We start from the raw sequence: 20,544 nt of genomic DNA on the forward strand, positions 1-20,544 counted from the left end.
AACCGATTAACAAATTATAAAATTAAAGTGCATAAACCAAACAAGACATAAAGCAACAATACCATAACACCAATATTTTTACATGGAAAACCCTGTAAAGGGAAAAACCACAATGGGGATGATACCCACAATATCTATATACTTGATCAAGGTATACAAATATTACATAGATGGGATTGCACATACAATCAGGCTCACCACCCAGAGCTCACTTCTCAAATAGAAGTCTCACTAACTTACACAACATTACACAATGATTTCAAACAAAGGTGAACTCAAATAATGCATTTGACCATGCTGGATAAGTTCTAATTTAAGCTCTGTCAACCTCCTCTGAGCCAGTTTACTGATACTGTGTTCTACTGTCAGTTGGGATTGCACACGTGAAACTACACACAAAAGCTTCCACTCTCTGACCAAATCGCAAACCATCAATCTTTGACTAATTCACATCCAAAATCGCATCACAACCATAATCTCATCATAATGACATCACTAAATGATCTTCCTTAAATACCCTTTTAACTTGTTCACCATGTTGGCCTTCACACTACCTCCAATTCCACAAACGATTTTATCAAGGTCCTATACTTAACAAAGTCCCAAATATATATTACCGATAACAAGACTAACTGGTTAATAAGAATAAAGCATAGTGTGTATACTAGTTCACCCAATCTATGTAAAATGATAAGACAATGAATCCAGATGAGAAATACCAGCACATGAAGATGAGTTGCCATCAATGCAATTCACCTTACCAGATGAGCCTTGATTGGGAGAAAGAAATCATCTCAAAATACTAATTGAAGCACCATAATCTTAAATTGTGAAATATGCATCAATGATATGCTCCTCAAATATTAAATTTTATTTAGTATTATAGTTTCATAATACATGTGATTTATATTCAATTATTTGAATCTACTATAATTCATAAGATTATATTTCATAAATAAATAACTTAACCACATGATTAAGTAACCATATAAAATATCATTTGTATTAATCTAATACATTCATTTTTATCACAATATATCTAATTTCCAAAACAGATGATAAAATCAAGCAATTAATCAACCCTTAATAACAATTTACCCAAAACAATACTTTAAAGAATTATACTTAAATATGCAAATTTTACTTTTAAATAAAGCATTAAAATACATCCATTCATTTTTTCAAATATGGTTTAATTAGTCAAATATATCTCTATTTATCGAAATTCCTTAATACATCAAAATGACTATACACTTATACAAATTCCTTAATAAACTGCCACAACAAAGAAATTGGCCTACACCAAAAACTCTTCCCACGACTTTGTGGGAGTGCGGTTACCACAACATGGGATGGACTACAACTGTGGAAGGTGCACAATGTGGAAATCCCCACTATTGTGGGTTCCCACAACATTCTTTCCCTAGGGTTGTGGGTGGCCCACTATTAGATAGTTCAAATAACCAGAAGACAACTGAGAGGGTGCGGGGTGAATCAGTTGTCACAAATTACTAGAACCCAAAATATTAATACCAGAATAGTAGTTAAACCAATTAAGCATAAACAATAATCACATAATAAATACCATCTACATGACACCAAGATTTATACGTGGAAAACCTGATAAAGGGAAAAACCACAGTGGGAAGCCTACCCATAGTCAGACAATACTTTTGCAGTAAGTATGTAAATTACAATTGAGGGGTCTGCACTTGTAGGTAGACCAATAGCCTAGAGCGCACTGTTCATCACAAAAGGAGCCTCACTGACTACATAGAAATCAAGACTATAATTAGGAGAGTGTTGAACTGCAAAAGATAGCATCTCCTATGCCTGAGTATAGTTCCGATTAAGCTCAATACCAAAGGACTAAATCCTCTTACATAAAACCAATTCAATCTCCAATGATTGATCAAATTCTCTACCTAAATGATATTACATTATTCGCACATTACATCTCCTTCCCATTATGATCTACAATGAGATCTTACATCTATATATATACAAACCCTTGACCATAGACAATCAGGTCGGCCACCACACAACAAACCAATTACATAATTACAAACCATGTCGGCCTTAGAACAAAGAAATAATATCCAACACATAAGACATCCTAGAAAAACATCGAGAGGTCCAATCCACATGTTACATTAAAGTGGGTCCATAACCTAGATCAACCGAGACCCAGTATAGGTCCACATACTACAACAATAATCTCCATCCGCCAAGTCTTGAACATGATCACCAACAACATCCTGAAACTCCACCAAAAGCTACACCAACACCACTTATACAATTCATCAAAGATATTCATCAAAAGCTCTACCAGTGAAACCCTCACCGAAACTAGAAACCAAGCTTCTAAGCAAACAGGATAGCATTCGATCACCAAACCAAAACCAACTGACTGAATATGAACATGAGTATCATGAATAAGCCAATTCCATAACCAAATCATACCAGAGCCTACCGGATCATGCCAAATCCAAATCAACCAGAAACCAATCAACCTACCAAGACCAAAAGTGTGATGGTAAAGCATCCAAATAACTAGTGTTGACATCAGTCACAAAACATCAATGCAACACATAATCAATTCCTCCAAATGGCCAACACCCACAATGTGGGTGTGTCCATGACTGTGGGTTCTTCCACAATGAGGGTTTCCCCAAGGTTGTGGGAGGCCCACATCATGGGTACCCCCACTCCATGGGGTTACATCCACACTCCCCAAAATAATAAAATAAATAAAACTTATTTAATAAATTTAATCAACATTACAACTAAATCATTTTTTTTAAAATTAAATAAATTTAAAAAACAACTCCAACAAACTAATATTTAGAAAAAATAACAGAGGATTAAAATACTAGCTACTAGTATATTTAAACAATAAAACTTAATGAAATATCCAACATCTACATTCCATAATCAAACTAGAAAATTTAATTTGAACAAACAATCATTATCCAAACCCCAATTCATTTATTTCCCTTTCTCTTCACAAAAAATCACCAAAAAAATTATTTAACGTTAAAACTAAAATTTCTCAAGGAGAAATTTGTGTTCAAATAATAATAGACGATTGTTTTCAAGAAAAAACTCTTTAAATTTTAATTTCAAGGAAAAGAACACATGCAGGGATTTTTAGTCCCTGCCTTCAATCAAACTCCTAGAAGAGAGTTTTGTAGAAGAGCTTCCAATTCCAATACTCGACACACACAACAAATCCCAATACAAAATAATGAAAACCTCTGTACCAATCTTTCTTTCCAAAATCTTCCTCCCAAAAAAAAATTGAAGAAAGAGAAAAACACCCAAAAACCAACCATCAATGTACAACCCCATATTCTAGAAATTTCCAGAATATAAAGGAATTCCTTTCCAAAACAACACTCAGGAAAGAAATTTCCAAAAAAGACTCATGCACGCACAAAAGACCAAAAAACAACTTCTAAAAGAAAAGTTTAATTAAAACTTTTAATAATAATTCACATGGAATTAAAATCATAAAATTTATTAATTAATAAAATAAGATTCTAAAATTAATAAATCAAGCTTTAATTAATTTAAATAAAATAAATAAAGCATGTTCATTAATTATTTAATACAACTAAGGTATTAATTTATTAAACAAAGATTAGTATTAATTCATTAATCCAAACTATCATATTAATTTTGATCCCTTAATAACTTTTAAATGTGCAACCATAAAAAACAATAATTAATTTATTAAAAGGGAAAAACAATTGATTATATTGACTTCTTTAAAACCATCATTTAATGAAAATTTAATAATTAAAAATTACCCAACATAGAAAAGGTAATTAGCCACACTTAAACAAATGATAGACAAACCAACCAAACCGGGATGTTTGATTAATGCCTAAGAGGCTACCCGATTGGCTTGCAAAGACAATAGATATTTCTCTAACCCAACAAGGATTAGGATACATAGATGGTCCTTATGACCAACATAAACTAAAATAAAATGTGACACAACAATAAATAGCTAACATACATCTGACATTACCATAGAAGCCAATAATATAAAGTTCACAAGACAATAGTATAATTTCGCTTGCTGCAACATAGGTTAGTACATCAAAATCCCTTATAAGAATAATCATTCTTCATCCTATGAAACATTACCAAAACCTATTCAATATAAGTATTGAGTCCTAAGCCAACCACACATCCTCAATTATCCATATTCCTAACTATATATGTTAGAATTTAATATCAAATTTACCTATTGATAACATGATAGCAAAGGTATAATGTCACAATACCTCCTTATTTGTAGCCACCCTAGAGGGGATTTACATCCTCCTACCCTAAAACTCAACTTACTCCTAGAAGTCGCAAAAGATTAGATGACAAAGAGCACACAGTAGTCCTGAAACTTATTAAACAAATATCAAAATATACATATATATCTTTTCTCAGATAAATGAAACATCGCTACTAAATCTGTTTAGTTAGATACTTCTTACATTTCCTGTCATTCTAGGAGCTATCTCTAATCATAGTAGTGAAACAAGAATTTTCATCCTTTTACCATACCAAATTTATGCATTAATTGAGGTAAACAACAAATTATAACGTTCATCTACTAACTCACACAAGAAAACATGTCATTATGCTCTATTTCATTTACTATTCCATCCCCTTCCTAATATATTATTCCATAAAAATAGCTTTAAATTTCAAATTCCATCTCCATGTTAGTATCCATGAAAAACACGTAACACAATAATTTTATACTTTTCATACATAGTAAAAATTTTCTAATGTCCATTCATAATAATATAGTGTCAAAATAGACATTTTACTCAATAATTTACACATACATACTCATCCACATCATTGGGAAGTTCACATCACAAGGCTACATGAGCATGTCTAATTCTTGGTCATAGATAATATGTACAATCAACATCTATATGCATGATCTTAGAACAAGACACATAATCATATATATCTTTTGCCTCCATGCCTCAAACATCTCACTCAAGGGTTTGATGGTGCTAGGACACACACACACAGTGGTGCAACCTCCCATACAAGACCCTTGTGACCATCCCTTGTTTGTGTAAGGTGGTTAGTCTCCAAGAGATAGTCACCATGCATGGGTAGGTAATGGATCCTAGCTACAAAACAACCTCACATACCCCCATCCTCAGGGTTCCCTATGTCTACTTCCTCTCTTACACTCAACCAGGTTTGCCTCATATGTCCTTGGAGAGGAAACACATTACAACACTAGACCAACATTCAAAAACAATAAAGATAAACTAGTTTAGCCACCAAGATATGAATAAATAAAGAAAATAAATCATCAATTTCAACAATAAGATAAGAAATATCCATGGAATTGCAACACTAAGTCAAATATACAAAAGATCACATGATCGTGGCTAAACCTTCACAGTAAAAAATAGAATAAATTTCTGGTCCACATATGTAAATAAATAAGAATATCATAAATTGCACATAACATCACTATGTGATTAGAATTTAGCCACCAAATGAGGAAGGAGGGAACAATTGTCCAACTATCACAATAGCTCATCATGTGGTGTGACATAGTCACACTACCCACATGGCATGGCGGTGTGCACCTCGACATCACCCTGCATCATGTTGTCATAGGGCATGGCCCTAGCCCAAATAAAACTGGTAGGCCACATGGTGATGTCTACTACATCCTGCATCGTGTTGCAACATGAGATGACAATACTGTCAATGGAGAAAGCACACAATGGATGTATCCTACATGGTAGTCTCCCTCGTGAAAAAGCCACACGTTGTTCACATGCATAGTGATGTACCTCTCAAGATACTCACTATAAGCCAAAGTTATACATGGCTAGGGCCCACCCATATGCCTACTGACTCAAAAACAATCAAACAACCATGGGTTCCCCTCTACACATGCAAGTGTCTCCCTATCACTCTGCATCATGTAGGAATACATAACATACATATGCACCTTCATGTATCTATGTATGTGGCATCATGCTCTCGAGCTCGACTCGCTACCATCAATAGCATGACATCATCATCTACCACTTCATGGAACATCAGTGGGGTGTGGCATCATACTTATTACATCATGTCAGTTTATGTGTAGGTACACAATCCATCTCAGCATGGGTAATAAATCTCCCTCCACATGTTGGGCCTCAAACTATTCATATACATGAAACACATGGTCCCACTTGGGCTATCTTGGCAGTCCCTCTCACCCTAGACCCCAACCCCCAAGTGGCAACAAATGTCATCACATAGTCCCAGTGGGTTATCCTGGTAGTCCTTCTCACTCTTGACCTTAGCCTCCAACTGGAAACTCGTGTGGAACTAACATACCTTTCATGAAAATAAGGTAAATGATCCTCCAAGACATACCATCACTATGCTCAAGAACTGTGGGGATTAGGCTAGCACATATGAACCATACAAGTTTGTTCATTAAAAGGGGAAGCATTGAGTACACCTTTTTATTATAGTTTTGTTATATATTGTGAGGCCCTACCCCGACTCAATCTAGCATTTCAATGATTTTTATGTTGAGACTATTATGGATGCTTTATTTTTATGCATTATGGATTTAGAACTTATATGATTTCATGATTTGGATAACATTGCTATATGTTGATGCTTCATTTATATGCTTTATGATATATAACTCTATATGATTCTAGAATAGGATAAATTTGAGATGATATACATCATTATTGGATTTGCAGGCTATGATGATAGAAATAGGATGCATGTTTTATGTGTGGATCAAAATTATGAGAATTGTGATAATTGCTTATGTGGAGTTGTTTGGATGTAAGATGTATTGATTTGTTTAAATGTATATTGTATGCAGAATGTTTTATGTGTATTCTTATTCATGTGTTTTATATTATATGAGGTTATTTGGAATTCCTAATGTGTAATTGAGATGCATAGGAAAATTATCCATGTGACCATGGAAACATTATGCAGAACCAAACCTAGACCTATGTATGTTCGTATAACCAGGGTTTGTCTATTTGGAGAGACAACACCCCATTTGTATCGTATTTTATTTGTGAAAGTGAATGTGGCATGTGTGTTAAATTGAATTTACTAAATTGTGTAAATCCAACAAGAGACAAAATTTCATGTGTAATTTTGTAAAAGTATTTTTATTGTGTCACTTGACACATGTGTTGATTTATATCTTGATTTTTGAATTGTCTCTTGGAGGGAGTTGTTTTAACCATAGCTTTTTCAAATAATTTAATGTGGTTCTATATTTTCCTTGGGTAGAGAATCTTTGGGGTGGTCAACTTAGGTTTGACCCGAAAGTTAACTTCACATGGGTTTAAAAGGGGTTAAATGGACTCATAGGGGTAGTTTAAAGGTGTTTCCTAAAGCCCATAAAGTATACCTAAGGGTTAGGAGTAATTTTAGGCATGTACCAACTCCCATGTGACCATTTAGACACCCTAAAAAGTGGGTTTCCTAAGTTGAGCGAAAATTGAAAATTAGAAGGCATCATCTAAGTTGTTAACCTTCCTTTTTGGATGTGAGATCCCTTTCCCATTTCACCCTACCTTTCCTTTTTAGTTTTAGAAAACTATGAGAACTCTTACAGAGGCCTTCTTAAGCAAGAATTAGGAAATTAGTGGGTAATCACCCAAACTCCATATTTGGAGACAAGGCAATTTTGAAAGAAAAGATAGATTTGGTTTTAGGAAATTGGCTAAGTGTAGAGAAGGAAAGAATTTGTGGAATTGGGCTGCTCATCCTCAACTAGACTAGCATACCTTTGGGTAGTTTGAAGGTTGGTTTAACTTTTCCTTATGTTTATTTTATGTTGCATGTTATTTTGGAAAGATTGTTTGTGTGGGAAAAAGTTGTTCTCTTGCATTTTATTTTGGAAAATTATCATGCATTATGCCTTTGATTTCTTGTATGCATTTTGTGTTTTGGGAGTAACCAAGGCCTCCTACTCTTGGGAGAGAGGATGGTCTTGTGGGTGGTAGAAGTTTGACAACCCTCGAGTGAGAGGCTCTTGTTATGAGAGTGATCTCAAGGGAAATTTATGTGACCCTTGCTGCATGGCTTGTTTATGCATTTGGGGGTCATAAGGAGGGAAATAAGGCATGAATGCCTTGGGGGGCATAAGGATGTGGGGTTATTATACTTGTGATATATCTTTATTTTCCATGAGGTAGCTATGTGTTTTTTTATCATACTTGCAGTCTCCTTAGGGTACTTGGTCCACTACCACCCTTGAATAGACACCACAATGTGTGGTGTAGTGTAGCTTGGGTTGGGGATATGTTTGTGAATGTTTTTTCTTGTTTATTGTGTTTGCATGTGTGTAACCTATCTAGGACTTGGTTCTCCAAGCTCGGGGGTGGCTACTAGATAGCTTAGGCTGGGAGGTGAGCACTCCATGGTCATAGCTTTTGATTTATTGCAGGTTGTTGGAAAAAAAAATAGGACAAGTAGATGTGGCTAGATTATTTGTTGTAGAAAAATATTTGGAAATGTATTTATTCTTATTTTCCTCATTTATTAGAAATGAAAGACCAATTTGTAAAGTGACGATAGTGTCTTTGAAATATGCTCTAAAGAAATGTAATATTTTATTATGCTATATTGTAGAAAAGAAATGAGTATTTCTGAATTTAGTGCCTAAAGTTCTGAAAATAACATTTGTTGTGTATATAATTTAATTTATTCTTTTATGCATTTAAAATAAAATAAAATAGGAAAGGAATGAAATAGATTTGCATGCATGTAGTAGGCTGGAAATAAAACATTTAGATCTATACATGGAAGTGCAAAAGTTAGTTTATTTAAATCTGTCATTTTATTTATTTGCAGAAAATAAAATCTAAAAGTTATTATAGCCATCTCTAAAGAATTATTTTAATAAATTCTAGATTTATATAGTTGTTGTTTTAAGTTCACTTAATTTTGTTATTTACACTTGTAGCAGAAATTAAAATCTAAAGTTAAATGTCTATCTATTTTAAATAATAACCTATTTATATAGTTGGTGGAATAATTTATTTAATTCTGATAGTAAATTATTTGTAGAAAATAAATCTGAAGTAATTAGACTATCTCAAATTCTAGCTAAATAGTATACAAAAAAAAATTAAAAGGGGTACATTGTGTTTTAAATCTGGAAATTGTTTTTATCCAACTGTTAAAAGTACAAAAAAAAAAACATCATACATATGTATGGTAAATTTAATCCTAGAAATCTAGGGCATCTAAAATATATACATATATATATATATATACATATGTATACATATATATATATACATATATATACATATGTATATATGTACACACACACACACACACACACACACACACACACACACACACACTGATATATATATATATATATATAGAGAGAGAGAGAGAGAGAGAGAGAGAGAGAGAGAGAGAGTTAAAATAATATGAGCGAATTGGGTAAATTGTAAGAATATTTGTCTAAGAAAAATATATATTAATGTTTATTTTAGTTTAAAAATTTAATAATAATGTTCTTTAAGGGCAAATGGTAGATCTAATATTTTATTAGGTGTTTATTTTTTTATATATATGTTTTTTATTAAACATAAGGGTAAAAAAAAAGATGTTTTTAGATTTTATTATTATTTTGGAGTTTATACTAAAAATAGGTTTTAGAGATTAAACTTATGAGACAAATTTCATTATGAATTTAATTGACCCTTTAGACGATTTAGTTTGAACACCTTTTATTTATTGATTAAAATAAATATTAGACATTATAAACAAAGTGCTAGGACTAATTTAATTATTTCCTTAAAACATTTAATGATTACTAAAGATTAATAATACCTTCGCCAATTATTTTAGAGAGTTGTGATTTAATTAATCTACTGACTAAATTTGATGAGATAATTAAATAATTCTTTTATAAATTGCGCATTTGATTTTTAATTAATATCACTGACTTGAGTTAGTGGTTAGAGTTAACTCACACATAGTTAAGACAAACTTGCTAGTGCATTACATATTAGCAAATTAAATGTTATTAAGTTGTGATTTAAAAAAAAAAAATTTATCCCGTTCGTGCCCAAAAGTTTGGGCATGACCTATATATATATATATATATATCTTCGAATTAGAGAAGCTAAGGTCACTTCATACCACCATTATTTGTACCCCAATCCATACTATTCAAGGAATGATGACTTTTGCTATTACCCCTTCACATACTGACTTGTCAACAACCCGTGGGTTGGCACTAAGTAGGTTAACAAACATGAAAACAACACATAGATAGTATGGTATTCCCATACCCATAAACAAACACATTCTCCAAGGTTGATTACTTCACCATCCCATGGGACACAAAGCAAGCACTATTTTCTCACAACACACAACATAAGCAATGGTACTAGTTTATTTACATTTACGGGGAGTACTTTTCAATAACACTATCATGTACTCAGAGAAAGGACTTCATTAATTTTCCCAAACGAATAACTATATAGACATTATTCCCAGATACAAGTACCCCAATTTATTTAAAATTCTCTTTAGGGAACATAACACTTTACGTAAATTATCCTTTCCTTTTCATAGTATGAAATGTTGGCAATATTGCATTATAACAGACAATGAAAGATTGTTGGCATTTCTTAAGGATATTGAGAAGGTTGTTGATGATTATGGATATAACTGATTAAAAATGTTTTACTATCTTGATATTATTATTTTGTCATTGATGTCGAGAAATTGATTTTCTAATTTAGTATAATGTTGCCATATCTTGAGAAGTATGATATGAAGATTATAAAGAAGTCGGTAAAAGACACATGAAAGAATATGATGAATTAAGGGATGAATAAGGTATTCAATGGGCAACTACTACCGAGTCAGACAATGATGAGATCATGATGTTTTAGATTGTTTTAACATCATACATATGTTGTAACATGTAAAGGCTAATACTATACTATGTAGGCAAAGAACCTAGTCGGTAAACTCTAAGGTTATCGCTATTGGTTAATGAAGGCGGAATGTCTACTGAGTGAAGTTTAGTATTCATCGAGTTGTTACCGAGTTGTAACCAAGCTATAACATAATGCATTAAATGTTTACATGCAGTATTTAATGAAAGAAGCTGATGAGCTAGAGCGGATCAATGATTGGTAAGCCATGGAAGAAGTTTGTTAACGAATCTAAGGCAATGGAAAGTCGGCATGAAGATGTATAGCTCAGATTGAACCGCAATACCCTAGCACAAGTTCCAAGACTATTATGCAAGTTCCAATGCGAGGTAAAAAGTTTTTCAAATCAAAAGATGCATTGAACCTAAACAAGATTGAAGATCTGATGGCTATAATTGATCATGGGAAATGTGATCAAGGAGATTAAGCGGTTACCTAATTGTTTATAAATAGGAAACTATTGATGAAAAATGTATGCGGGCAAGTGAATGCTTAGGGATGTTACATAGTGATTACCGAGCATAGAAGCTTGAAGACCTATTAGAATAACAGAGTATAGAAGCCCAGTAGATAGACAAGATTAGTTCTATGTCTAGATTGTATTGAACAAATGAGAATCTGCTTTAGCATTTTAGATGTGAAGTTGCAGATAGATTTTTATTACTGTTATTTTGTGAAAGTGACAGAAAATCTCTTAACCGAGTGGACTTAACAGTCTTATATGTAAATCCTCTAGCAAGGTGACATTCTAATTGAGTATTTGAAATTCTTTGACAAGGTCACTTCTAACAAAGTGAAGATCCTAACAGATCTGAGGGAAATCCCTTAACCGGGTCACATCTAGCAATGTGTTTGTAATCTTTAACATGATTTGCTTTTAACTGAGCATACTCTAGAAGAGTATATTTCTTAGTGGGTCCGAAATCCCACAATGGTTTTTCCCTATTTGGGTTTCCACGTTAAATCTGGTGTTATGAGGTATATATTGTTCATATGTTTTTCAGTTTGCATGTTTGACAGTTTTGGTTATATGACTAATATATATGTTACCGAGGTTGAATCTGATGTTTTTATGGATGATTAAGTTTGTATGATTCACCCCCCCCATCTCATCTTGTTGGCTATTGGCTCTGTACCTATATTAAGTATCAGAACTATCAATTGGTATCAGAGCTTTGGACTCCGAAAGGAAAGTTTAAAGGCACTTGAGTTAAAGATCCAAAGATGTATAAGAGGGATGCATCAAAGCTGAACAAGTCAAGTTTCTCTACATGGTAGAAAAGGATGAAGCTACATCTATCAAGAGTTGGAGAATATGCTATATGCTATCTGGAGAATGATTTTGTCACACCGAGCACCTATCCATTGACTATGGAAGAGATAAAGGCAAAGCAAGAACATATTCAAGCAATGATTGAAATAACATCTACATTGATCGATTCAGAGTTTAATGATCTAGAAGGCTGCAATGATGCAAAGGCAATGTGGAATAAGCTCATATAAGTATATGGAGGAGATGATCATGTTCAAAGAGAAAAAGTAGATAGTTTAAGAGGACAACTTGAATCTATGAGGATGAATGAAGGTGAGAACATAACTCAGTACAGTACAAGACTAAAGGAGATTGTCAATCAAATCAAAGGAGTAGGTGGAACTATTGAAGAAAAGGATATAATAAGTAAGTTGTTAAGAACCCTTCTACCAGCTTATGCAATCTAAGTCTTAGCAATCAATGAATTGAGGTCTGTACCTAATACGCCAGTTTCTTTGGATGCTACTACTGGTAAGCTACATGCATTTGAGTTAATTAATTTTGATAATAGTGAATTTTTGGTAAATAAAGTTGAATCAACATTTAGTTCTTTTCATCTTGATGAATTTAATGATTACAATGAAAGAAATTATAAGTACTCTGAAGGAGATCATAGTGGAGCAAGTGAAAGATTTCGGAAGAACATTGAAGAAGTACACAAATTGTATGAAGAAATCAGAAAGCAAGAAGAGTTTGAAGCACTATTAGCCAAAAGGTTATGGAGAGGCAAAGTTAAGTATAAAGGAAAACTACCTCTGAAATGTTTCAATTGTGATAAGATTGGACATATAGCTTCTAACTGTCCTAGCAAAGATTTTAATGAAAAGAAAGATTACCGAGATGACAGACAGAAAGATAACCTTTACAGAGGACACCGAGACTTCAGAAGAAGAGATAGAAAGACATGCTTAATAGCTGATGAGGAATCTAACGATGATAAATCAGATGAGACTGATAAAGAGGAAGTTGTTTATGTGGCTATCAAGGATGGATCAAATGAAGAAAGGTATGAAGAAAAAGCCCTAATATCTCACATAAACTCTAATGATTCTTGGATTATAGATAGTGGATGCTCACATCATATGACAGGAAATAAACACAAGTTTGTTTTGTTAGAAGATTATGATGGAGGCTATGTTAGATTTGGTAATGATGCACCATGTCCAGTAAGAGGTAAATGATCTATAACACTTCTTGATAATGCAAGATGCAATGAAGTATATTGGGTTGAAGGTTTGAAATACAATTTGTTGAGTGTAGCATAGCTAAACAACACATGTTACCGAATAGAATTTCAAAAAGGAATTGTCAAAGTTCATGAAAAGAATGGAAAGTTAGCTGCTATCGGGACACAAACAAAAGGTAATACATTTCGCCTTGACTCAACTCAGAATAAGTGTTTGCATGCAAAAATTGATGATACCTGGCTATGGCATAAGAGGTTTTATCATGTAAATTCTGATAACCTGATCAAGATAAGTAAGAAGCACAGAGTAAGAGGTCTACCGAGTCTTGAAAAACCTGAGAATGCTATGTGCCGAGGATGCCAGATGGGTAAGATGACAAGATCAAGCTTTGCAAGTATGTCTTACACTTCTAAGGGAATTTTAGATCTAGTGCACACTGATCTTTGTGGTCCTATGAAAGTTCAAACTTATTATGGTGATAAATATTTCATTTTATTTGTGGATGACTATTCTAGGATGATGTCAATAATGTTTTTAAAAGAAAAATTAGAAGCTTTTCAAATGTTTAAATGGTACAAGGCAAGAGTTGAAAATGAAATAGGAAGACAACTAAAATGTCATAGATTAGATAGAGGAGGAGAGTTCATATCTGATGAATTCAACTTATTCTACAATGATCATGATATTAAAAGACAAGTCTATACACTGAGAACTCCACAGTAGAATGGAATAGCTGAAAGAAGAAACAGATCTATTGTGGATTGTGCTAGAACATCGATGATTGAGAAGAAGGTGCCACAAACATTTTGGAGAGAAGCAATAAGCACAACTGTTTACACCTTGAACCGAGTTCAATTGAAGAAAGGTACTTTGAAGACACCATATGAGATCTAGTATGATAAGAAACCTAATGTTAGTTATTTTAAAATCTTTGGAAGTAGATGCTATGTTCATAAAGATGATAGAAATGGCAAGTTTGATCAGAAAAGTGAAGAAGGAACATTTCTAGGTTATTCTTCTAGAAGCAAAGCATTTAAATGTCTGATCAAATCATCTAACAAAATAGTAGAAAGTGCAAATGTGAAAATTGATGAATTTGCATAAAGAAATGATGAAGGAAATTCCAAAGAACCAGAAGACTATGATGAATTTGTCCATGTGCAACCGAGAAGTCATACTGAGAAAACTATTGAAGAAAATGAAGAAAATATCCAGTTACCGAGTGATGCAAAAGATCATATAGAGCTTACTGAGCCTATATTAGCCAAGTATGTCAGAAGACATTATGCACGAAGTCAGATTATAGGAGATAAGGATGATCCAGTGATGAAAAGGAACAAACTAAGATAGAACACATGTTTGATATCTAAATTTGAACCGAGAATAGTAAAAGAGGCATTTAACAATGAAGATTGGGTAAATGCTATGACAGAAGAGATTGATCAAATAAAGAAGAATCACAAATGGACACTAATCCCAAGACCAAAGGGCAAAAATGTAATTGGTACAAAGTGGATTTTCAGAAACAAGCTAAATGAAAAAGGGGAGGTCATTCGAAACAAAGCAAGATTAGTTTGCAAAGGTTATGCATAAGAAGAAGGAATTGATTATGGTGAAACTTTTGCACCTGTTGCTAGACTTGAAGGAGTAAGAACATTGTTGGCCTATGTTGCTTTCAAGAATTTCAAGGTATATCAAATGGATGTAAAATCTGCATTTCTGAATGGAATATTAGAAGAAGAAGTTTTCATTGAACAACCAGAAGGATTTGTTGAAGACAATAATAAAGATCAGGTATGTAAGTTGAACAGAGCTTTATATGGTTTGAAACAAGCACCAAGAGCATGGTATGAAAGATTGCACTCTTATTTGATTAAGATTGGTTTTATAAGGACAAGTGAGAACAACAACATGTACATGATGAATGGTGAAAATGGAATACTAATCTCAGCCATATTTGTTGATGATATTATATTTTGTGGAAATGACTCTTTATGAAAAAACTTTGGAAATGAAATGAGCAAGAATTTGAGATGTCATTAATCGATGAGATAAAGTATTTTATAGGTTCATAGATATTGCAAATGAAAAATGGGATTTTCATTACTCAATCCAAATACATAAAGGAAATCTTGAAGAAATTTGGAATGGATGATTCAAAACGAGTAAGTACTCCTATGACTACCAACTGTAAATTATCAAAGAATGATGAATCTGCATCTGTTGATGAGACACTCTACTGATCCATGATTGGAAAGCTAAAATATGTTGTTCACAATAGTCCAAACATAGCACATGCAGTAGGTATAGTTGCAAGATTCTCTGGAGATCCTAAGGAAGCACACATGACAACAATCAAAAGAATTTTTAGATACATAAAAGGCACAAAGGATTATGGCTTAGTATATCAGAAAGGAAATGATTTTGATTTAAAAGTTTATACTGATGCTGATTGGGCATGCAACATTGATGACAAAAAAAGCACAAGTGGTGGAGCTTTCTTTTTAGGAGAAAGACTAGTGAGTTGGCTTAGCAAGAAACAAGGATGTGTTTCACAGTCAACAACAGAAGTTGAATACGTTGCTACAACATTGAATTGTACCAACATTGCATGGATCAAAAAACTATTGGAAGGTATAAGTGAGAAAGTTATTGAGCTAGTAACTATATTCTGTGACAATACTAGTGCCATTAATATTTCAAAAAATCATGTAATGCACTCTGAGACAAAGCACATATCTATCATATATCATTATCTTAGAGAAGAAGCTCAAGAGAAGAAAGTGGTGTTGGAATATGTTAGCACAAAGGAGAAAATAGCAGATATCTTCACCAAGCCACTACCAAAGGACACTTTTGAATATCTTAGAAGTAAGTTAGGGGTCCTACCCCTATCTTCTACTCACTGACCAAGTTCAGTGAAAGCATCAATCTGATGACTCTATTGAATATCTTTTGGGAGTTGATGCTAGAGTTATACACTTTAGGATGTTTTCTAAAAGTGTACTAGAATTAATACTGGAAATAATACATAATATTACAAGGAACAGGAATTGAAGACAAATGCTCTAACCAGGACTTAGTTGATACACAATAGCAGGAAATAACTTCTTACAGAAACAAATTATGTTTTAGTTCTTTTCTTTTTGGCATTGTTGTCAAAGGGGGAGAATACCTATGAAAGGGGAGAAGAGCAGACTACAGATTGGAAAGAAGACTTAAAAAATAGGAGAAGTCTAATGTATGGGGGAGAGCATTTCAGCATTTCAGAATCATAGCAATCCAAATCTATCAAGGTCAAATCAATTGGTTTTGCCATCAATGCCAAAGGGGGAGATTGTTGGCAATAATGCATTATAATAGACAATGAAAGATTGTTGGCATTTCTTAAGGATATTGAGAAGGTTGTTGATGATTATGGATATAACTGATTAAAGATGTTTTACTATCTTGATATTATTATTTTGTCATTGATGTCAAGAAATTGATTTTCTAATTCAGTATGATGTTGCCATATCTTGAGAAGTATGATATGAAGATTATAAAGAAGTTAGTAAAAGACATAGGAAAGAATATGATGAATTAAGGGATGAATAAGGTATTCAATGGGAAACTACTATCGAGTCAGACAATGATGAGATCATGATGTTTTAGATTGTTTTAACATCATACATATGTTGTAAAATGTAAAGGTTAATACTATACTATGTTATCAGGCAAAGAACCTAGTCGATAAACCCTAAGGAACCTAGTCGGTAAACCCTAAGGTTATCACTATCGGTTAATGAAGGTGGAATGTCTACCGAGTGAAGTTTAGTATTCACCGAGTTCTAACTGAGTTCTAACCGAGCTATAACAGAATGCATTAAATGTTTACATGTGGTATTTAATGAAAGAAGCTGATGAGCTTGAGTAGATCAATGATTGGTAAGCCATGGAAGAAGTTTGTTAATGAATCTAAGGTAATGGAAAGTCAGCATGAAGATCTATAGCTCAGATTGAACTGCAATACCCTAACACAAGTTCCAAGACTATTATGCAAGTTCCAAGGTGGGGTAAAATATTTTCAGATTGAAAGATGCATTGAACCTGGACAAGATTGAAGATCTGATGGCTATGATTGATCATGGGAAATGTGATCAAGGAGATTAAGTGGTTACCTAATTGTTTATAAATAGGAAATTGTTGATGAACAATGTATGCAGGCAAGTGTATGGTCAGGGATGCTACATAGTGATTACTGAGCATAGAAGCTTGAAGACCTATTAGAATAACAAAGTATAGAAGCCCAACAGATAGACAAGATTATTTCTATGTCTAGATTGTATTGAACAAATAAGAATCTGCTTTAGAATTTTAGATGTGAAGTTGTAGATAGATTTTTATTACTATTATTTTATGAAAGTGATAGAAAATCTCTTAACCGAGTGGACTTAACAGTCTTATATGTAAATCCTCTAGCAAGGTGACATTCTGATTGAGTGTTTGAAATCCTTTGACAAGGTCACTTCTAACAAAGTGAAGATCCTAAGAAATCTAAGGGAAATCCCTTAATCGGGTCACATCTAGCAATGTGTTTGTAATCTTTAATAGGATTTACTTTTAATCAAGAATACTCTAGAAGAGTATATTTCTTAGTGGGTCCGAAATCCCATAGTGGTTTTTCCCTATTTGGGTTTCCACGTTAAATCTGGTGTTATGAGGTTTATATTGTTCATATGCTTTTGAGTTTGCATGTTTGACAATTTTGGTTATATGACTGATATATATGTTACCGAGGTTGAATTTGATGTTTTTATGGATGATTAAGTTTGTATGATTCACCCCCCCCCTCTCATCTTGTTGGCTATTGGATCTGTACTTATATTAAGTATCAAAACTATCATGAAAATGCATGCATTTCCCTTGCATTTCAATAGGGTAAACCATCAGAGTAAAAGAAGGGGTCCAAAGAAGGAAAAAGGCCAGATCAGTAACGAGTCAATACCTTGTATGGAAAAAATTGTGAGGGTTGAGATAAACACAAATTACAAGGAATAAGATGATACAAAAGGCATATCGATCATGATTGAATTTGTGAGCTTACTTGGGTACTAAGCATACGAAATAAGAAAATGATGAATTAACTATAGATCTTCTTAGTTCTTAGTTATAATTATTCTAACGATACATCGTTCATAATTTTTATTTCAACTAGTGCTTGAGCCGAATGATCAAAATTGACATGTCTGGTTCTTTCAGGGGATAGATTCATTCATAAAAAATCTACTTATCCCAATAAAAAGGAAACCTAACTTAAATGATCCTATATTAAGGGCTAACTTAGCTAAAGGCATGGGACATAATTATTATGGTAAGCCTGCTTGGCCGAATGATCTCTTATATATTTTGCTAGTAGTTATTTTTGGTACTATTTCATGTACCATAGGTTTAGTAGTTCTAGAACCATCAATTATTGGTGAACCGAAAAATCCATTTGCAACTCCTTTGGAAATATTACCCGAATGGTATTTTTTCCCGTATTTCAAATACTTTGTACTGTTGTTAATAAATTATTAGGGATCATTTTAATGGCTTCAGTACCTACAGGACTATTGATGGTCCCTTTCTTGGAGAATGTGAATCAATTTCAAAATCCATTTCGTCATCCAATAGCTACAACAATATTCTTATTCGGTACTACAGTAGCTCTTTACAAGATAGAATAACTTCTACCAAAGAAGGATCTATAACCTCCATTCAAGCAATTTATGTACCTACAGATGATTTGACTGATCCTACTCCTACTACAACATTTGCACATTTAGATTCTACTAGTGTACCATCGAGAGGATTAGCTACCAAGGGGATCTATCTAGTAGTAGGTCCGTTAGATTCCACATCAACTATGCTCCAACCTTCGATCGTAGGCAAAGAACATTATGAAATTGCGCAAGGAGTTTAACAAACTTTTCAATGTTATAAGGAACTCCAAGATATTATAGCTATTCTTGGATTAGATGAATTATTAGAAGATGATCGTTTAATCATGGCAAAAGCAAGAAAAATTGAACAGTTTTTGTCACAACCCTTTTTTGTAGCAGAGGTATTCACTAGTTCCCTTGGTAAATATGTTAGTCTAATAGAGAGAATTAGAGGTTTTCAAATGATCATTTCTGGAGAATTAGATGGTCTACCTGAACAGTCTTTTTATTTGGTGGGTAACATTGATGAATCCACCGCAAAGGCTACAAACTTAAAAGAAATTTAGAGAAACAAAATGAACCTAAACCTTCATGTAGTCACTCTCAATCGAGTTGTTTGGGATTTAGAAGTTCAAGAAATAATACTAACTACTAATAATGGTCAAATGGGTGTATTACCCAACCATCCTCATAAAGATATCAACAACATCCAAGGAATTTCCATCAATAAAAACATGTCATAAATTTATTCTTTGTGCTAGATCTCTCAGATGAACACATTCTTTCCAAATTCCATTCACGAGGAAAAAGGTAACACCATTGCCTTTCATATTTACTTGATCAACCACGATGTTCATAATTCATCAAGCATATAGGTCCTATCAAAGTTTAAGCCAACCATTACCCAAGTCAATAAGAACATGAAAGAATGATTCAATTTTCACATACACACTTTTAAAACATCATCAAGAAAATGATATTTCATCCAATAATTTATATCAAAAAGATCATGAATACTGTAGTGCCCCTCCTAGACTTGCATTTTGATTTATGCATTGATAGACTCATTTAGACATACAAAGAATACTTAAATGGTTATTTATGACTCTTCTACTATTTAGGTGATACCATTGATGTTAGGACTTATGTGGATTTATGATTACTCGATATGATTCATCATGTTTTGAAACTTATGTGATTGATGATGCGAGACCTATTATATGATATTTGGTATTTTGGTGTTCCTTATGGATGTTAATACATAGTATCACCTTGATGAATGGATTTATATGCGATTACTAATCATGAGGATTATATATCTTATGATGATACTAACCCTATTCCATGATGATTATTCTATATAATTTTTT

General features: G+C 33.1%; 1 pseudogene; it reads left to right on the forward strand.

Moving 5' to 3' along the window:
- Positions 1 to 19,740, forward strand: part of LOC131874989 (ATP synthase subunit beta, chloroplastic-like) — a 143,334-nt pseudogene extending 123,594 nt beyond the window's left edge.
- Positions 19,741 to 20,544: the final 804 nt, after the last annotated feature.

The sequence above is a fragment of the Cryptomeria japonica genome, chromosome 4, assembly GCF_030272615.1.
Source record: "Cryptomeria japonica chromosome 4, Sugi_1.0, whole genome shotgun sequence".
NCBI classification, from domain to species: Eukaryota; Viridiplantae; Streptophyta; class Pinopsida; order Cupressales; family Cupressaceae; genus Cryptomeria; species Cryptomeria japonica.